The sequence below is a fragment of the Dipodomys merriami genome, unplaced genomic scaffold, assembly GCF_024711535.1.
Source record: "Dipodomys merriami isolate MVZ:Mamm:240054 unplaced genomic scaffold, mDipMer1.0.p SCAF_3929, whole genome shotgun sequence".
In the NCBI taxonomy this organism is placed as follows: Eukaryota; Metazoa; Chordata; class Mammalia; order Rodentia; family Heteromyidae; genus Dipodomys; species Dipodomys merriami.
The window spans coordinates 4,117-9,877 of NW_027205525.1; the positions used below are offsets into that span (position 1 = coordinate 4,117).

Sequence of the window (5,761 nt, forward strand, 5' to 3'; positions counted from 1 at the left end):
CACTTTGGAAAGCAGTATGGAGGTTCCTGAAAAGACTTCACATAGAACTCCCCTATGACCCAGCAACCCCACTTTTACAAACAAGAGCTTATCTTAAGCCTTGCTAACTATTTACTCCACCTCTCGATCCCCACCACCTGCCTAACTAGGGCTTGAACTTATGACCTGAGTGCTGTCCCTCAGCTTACTCATTCAAGGATAACACTCTACCCCTTGGCCCACAGCTCCAATTCAAGCTTTCTGTGGTTAATTAGATATGAGTCTCATAGATTTTCCTGCTCAGTCTGGTGTCATACATGTCATATCTTAGCCTCCTGAGTATCTAAGATTGCAGGCATGAGCCACTGCCACCCAGTTACAAAGTCCTATTCATGACAGTGCCCATATAGAGATGTTGTTTAAACAACCGCAGATGGGAGCCGTTAAGTCTGAAACTTCAGGTGTTCATTGGGAATGATCCCTCATGCAGTGGACATGGGGATCTGGCCCTACTCATTGCCTCAAATCCCAGACCCAATGGGCAGCAAGAGGCTTGGGAGTTTACCACTGAAGTCACAAGTGTCTGTGTGAGAAGCCCTATGTGTTCCTGGCTTGTGCAGTTCCTGAGGTGTGAAGGGGAAGTAGACCCAGAATGTGGAAAGGAGTTAAACATGCTGTGGCCAGGCATGTGATCCTGGGATGGACACAGGGTCAGTAAGTCCAGTGGACACAACCTGAATGTCCTTAGCATGGCTGTTGGGCACGGTCTATGGTACCAAACTGTCAGCTGACAGCACTGTCCCCTCAGAAGTGTGGCCCAAGGAACACAACTCAGGAAGAGTAGGGATGGAATGGAGCTATTCCCAGGATGCCAGATGGTGTCTTGGAGGCTGAGGTATGTCCATGAATCATGGGTGGCCACTCAGCTGCACACAGGCATGCCCTAGCAAAGCACTTGCCACTATCCCTCCCACCATTGTTACTCCTCTTTTCCTTTCCCAATTGAAGGTGTTATACCCAAGTCCTAGAGATCCTCCAACAACCACTGAGAGACCAGGCAACCCGAACTGCAAAATGCAAGGTTTATTCAACAAGCCAAGGCTTGGGCCTCGTCCCATACCCGCAGAAGGCAAAAAACACAAAATTACAGCAATGCTATGGTTTAGGGACAAGTTCGATTGTGATCGGTCAGGGACCAGGTGTCTGCTTGAACCATCAAGGCAGACAACTCTTGTGGTTAATCTTCTGCTGACTGGGTCGCGAAACCATCTTGTTCTTGGGTGTTCTGCAATCTTTAAAAAACAGTTCTCAAAAATTTTGCACAAACATGTTATTATTCAGCTCATTTTTGCAACCTTTGCAACATTAACTCAGAACAGGAATTAGAGACTGACACAAGTCAACTTTAGAAGCTGTCACAATATGGCTTTAGTTTGGTTCTTACATTCCCCCCTTGAGTTTTGGCACAGTTATCAATCTTGATGACATTACATCTCAGTTTCAACATCAGATGTGTTTACAGGAGTATAGGTGTGTTGTACCATTAATTGTATTGTAACAATCTGTTTAGCAAGCAAGGCCCAACAGTAAGCAATAGCAGTAATATAAGCAAGGGTCCAATTAATGTAGAAATTAAGGTAGTTAACTAAGGAGAAAAATTAAACCATGATTCAAACGATCCTTGTCCAGCCTCTTACTTTTTCTTTCATTCTTCTAATCCTTCCCTAACTTTTGCCATGTTATTTTTTACTACCCCTGAGTGATTTACATAAAAACAGCATTCTTCTCCTAATGCAACTCATAGTCCACCTTGTTGTAAAAATAGTAAGTCTAGTCCTCTTCTATTCTGTAAGGCCACCTCTGTTAAAGAGGTTAAAGAATCTTGCAAGTGGGAAATTGAGCTTTCTATTCTTTTAATCTCATCTACTGATTCCCTCATGGCTGAATAATGCTGTTCCTGTCTTGTTAAAGCCGCTATTCCTGATCCTAACCCTCCAATGCTTGCACCTAACAGCAGGCTAATTGTAATAGCTGTGAAAGGCTCTCATTTATATCTATCTTTCTTAAATTTTGGAGCTTCATATAAACCTAAAAATTCCTCATTACTATGGTAAAAAAAAAGTCTTGGTAACAATCTTATCATCACACAATATTCCCCTGCATTCATTATAACTTATATGCACACAACTAGTTAGTCCAGATTGATTATACACCCACCATGTATTGCTAGGAGGGATCAAATATTTCATCTGTTCATTCCCCTTCTCAGGCTGTTTTATGATTTTGTTGGTTATCCAGTTCATATCCTGAGGTACTTCACCTATGCAGATCCCTTGACCTGTAACTCAGCCCATTGTTAATCCAACTTGACTAGTCCATCTGCACTCATTTTGGTTCACAGACCTCGTTACATTACCTACCACTGCTATCCCCTCATAATAAGGTGGAACAGTGTCATAGCATAGCCAACAAGAGTTAGTTAATTCTGAGGTAGAGGCATTTAATAATGCAAAGGAACCTATAACCAATTCTATTCGTGGATTTTTAGGCAATGCTAGTACTAGGTCCACTGGTTCTACTTTTCTGGGGGTGGCTGCCCTACTAATGTAGTGTGTTACTCTGTAACTATAGGGTAGTTACGTTTTCAGGTTGGGGTGGTGCAGGTGGGGCTTTCTCAGGCCGAATAGGCTGAATAACCTGGTTAGGGCCCACTGGGGCGATTCTAATGACTTCTTGTCTAAGGTTTATTCTGAAAATTAATCATGGTCATAATCATCCTTATGTAGCCTCAGTCCCCATGTCCTTCCTTGGGCCCAACCAAAATTGTTTCCCTTTCTCAGTAAACGTAATAGTTAGAGGATTACACCGGAATTCTTTGCACGGTCCATCTAGAATTGCTCCACAATTTTTTTCACCCTGATAGGTCCATTTTCTAGCCATAGTAATAAGGTCCCAGTTAGAGGACGGCTTCCAATGTCCATCTCCTGTGGTTTCACAACCCCATTCTTTGCAAAAATAGTCTTGTTCATAACCACACCTTTTTGCAAGATCTGGGCTCCTCCCATCCCTAGGACAGACATAGATAGGCCATCTCCCTAAGTAATATCTTCTGGCTGGGGTTGCACATCCTCCTGGCCTGTTGTCTAGTCCATGTGAGTTACAATGTCTTTTTGTTGCTGTACGAGTTGTTTGGCCATTGCATTCAGGCAGTTTGCTAGGGTCATAATGGTAGGGAATATCCCAACTCCCAATTGCTAAATCACATAAGTCTATTGTTAAGTCTGGCCACCAGGTATTAAGTGGGGCTTCTGTTGTTGCCACAGGGATAGGTTTGCCCATTTAGGATTCACCAGCCAACATAGTTGGTAAGGGGCAGAAGGGTTAATTCCCTTTACCACAGTGCTTATCAATAGTAGAATCAGTCCTTGGACAATCTTCTGATCTTCAATTTTAGTGGGTTGCTTGGGTGAGGCACACCCTCCATGCTGACACTGAAGATGCTGCTGGTCCTCCTCCTCAGGATTGAAGGGATCAGCTGGCTTGGCATGGGTGTGGTGGATCCATGCAGTTACTCCGTCCACCTTTAAAGCTGTAGGAGTGGTCAGAATCACCATGTATGGCCCTTTCCACCTGGGCTCCAGTGTCCTTGGGTGATGCCTTCTGACCAGGACTCAGTCCCCAGGCCTGAAAGAGTGAGGAGTGGGTATAGAAGCAGATTCATAAATGGCTTTTATCTTAGGACAGATTTCTCCTTGCACCTTCTGCAAGGACGGAACAGTGGTTATTAAGTCTCCATTACCTAGCTCAGCCAATAATTCTGATTGGAGACTAAGGATCATTGGAGGTGGATTGCCAATCATGATCTCAAAGGGAGTCAATCCTAACTGGTAAGGAGAGTTCCTAACTCTGAACAGGGCCAAGGGAGGAAGGGTCACCCAGTCTGCGCCAGTCTCCAAGGCTAATTTAGTCAAGGTCTCTTTTAGTGTCCGATTCATTCTTTCAACCTGTCCTGAACTCTGGGGTCTATAAGCACAGTGCAATTTCCAATCTGTCCCCAGTGCAGTGGCTATTCCCTGACTTACCTTGGATACAAAGGCTGTTCCATTGTCCGACCGTATTACTGCAGGAAACCCATATCTTGGGAGAATTTCCTCTACAATCTTCTTGGTCACTATTCCCGCAGTCTCTTGCTTGGTTCGGAAAGCCTCAGTCCATCCTGAAAAGATGTCTACAAACACTAGTAAATACTTATAACCAAACTTTCCTTTCTTAAGTTCAGTGAAAGCCACTTCCCTGGCCTAGTCACCCTTATTCGGCTTCCATTAACTTCCTCTCCCCTTCTGGCATTAGTTAGCTGACATGCTCTACATTTTTTAACAATGTCTTCTATTAGTCCATTTCCTTCTCTTATCTTGATTTTCGAGCCTCTTAGCAAGTCCTGCATCCTCCTGGTTCCCATGTGTGAGGCATGGAGAATTCTTTTTAACATCTGTAGTCCTAGAACTCGGAGAATTAAAAATTTTGCGTGAGCTAGGTGCCACCATCCATCTAGTTTTGGGGCCATAGGAAGGAAGTTTTGATGCCCATTCCTCTGCCTTTACTGGTAGCATTCTAGGTCCAGGATGTATGTGTCTGGCCACCAAGGTGATTAATTTTCCAGCTGCTGCTTGTCTAGCAGTCTGATCGGCCAATCTGTTGCCTTTCGCTGTGTTGGTGTCCCCTTTTTGATGCCCTGGACAGTGCATGATGGCCAGCTGTACTGGCTCCCACACAACTCTAAGCAGTCCCAAAAATCTCTTCCTTATTTTTAATAGATTTTCCCTCTGCTTTTAGCAGGCCTCTTTCTTGATATATAGTTCCCTGTATATGGGTTGTTGCAAAAGCATACCGACTGTCTGTGTAGACATTCATTCTTTTCCGTCCAGCCACGTTTAAGGCTTTTGTTAATGCTACTAGCTCCACTCACTGGGCTGAGGTCCCTCTGGGCAATGCTTCGGCCCATACTGCCTGATCTTCCGTGGTCACTGCAGCTCCCGCATATCTGTGTCCATCCCTGATGAAACTGCTTCCATCGGTGTACCGGGTCAGGTCAGGATTCTGCAGTGGTTGGTCTTGTAGGTCTGCTCTGGTCCCATGGACATGAGCTAGTATTTCCTCACATTGATGTAGCGGCTGCTCGTAGTCAGGATCTTGCAGTAGAGTAGCTGGGTTGAGGGAAGTTGGCATGCAAAAGGTTAAGTGTCCTGAGTTGAGCAGGAAAGCCTGATAATGGGTCATCGTCTCATTGCTTACCCATCTATCAGGTGGTTGCTTAAGAACTCCTTCCAGAGCATGGGGAGTGGCCACAGTCAGGGGCTGTCCCAGCGTTATTTTTGTGGCATCTTTAACCAGGAGAGCCACTGCTGTTATTATTCTTAAGCATGGTGGCCATCCAGTTGCCACAGTGTCCAGCCTTTTTGATAAATAGGATACAGGCCTTTTCCATGGTCCCAGCTTCTGGGTTAGCACTCCCTTAGCCACTCCCTCCTTTTCATCCACAAAAAAGGGTAAAAGGTTTATATACATCTGGCAAGGCCAATGCTAGGGCCTGCAAGAGGAGTCGTTTCCGAAGTTCAAAGGCCTGCTGTTGTGCATCAATCCAAATAAAGTTATTTTCTTTTAGTTTTGTGGCCTCATACAGGGGATGGGCTATTTCTGCAAAGCCTGGTATCCAGTCTGCAGAATCCTGCAGTCCCCAGAAACTCCCTCACTTGCTTTGGAGTTTTTGGAGAGGGTATCTTTA

At 44.8% G+C, this 5,761-nt stretch overlaps 1 long non-coding RNA gene across 1 annotated transcript; it reads right to left on the reverse strand.

Moving 5' to 3' along the window:
* Positions 1 to 1,044: 1,044 nt before the first annotated feature.
* On the reverse strand, positions 1,045 to 4,376 carry LOC138805445 (uncharacterized). Its single transcript, XR_011365540.1, has 2 exons — positions 4,062 to 4,376; positions 1,045 to 3,663 (listed from the first exon to the last, which is right to left on the reverse strand). It is a non-coding gene; the product is annotated as an uncharacterized lncRNA (long non-coding RNA).
* Positions 4,377 to 5,761: the final 1,385 nt, after the last annotated feature.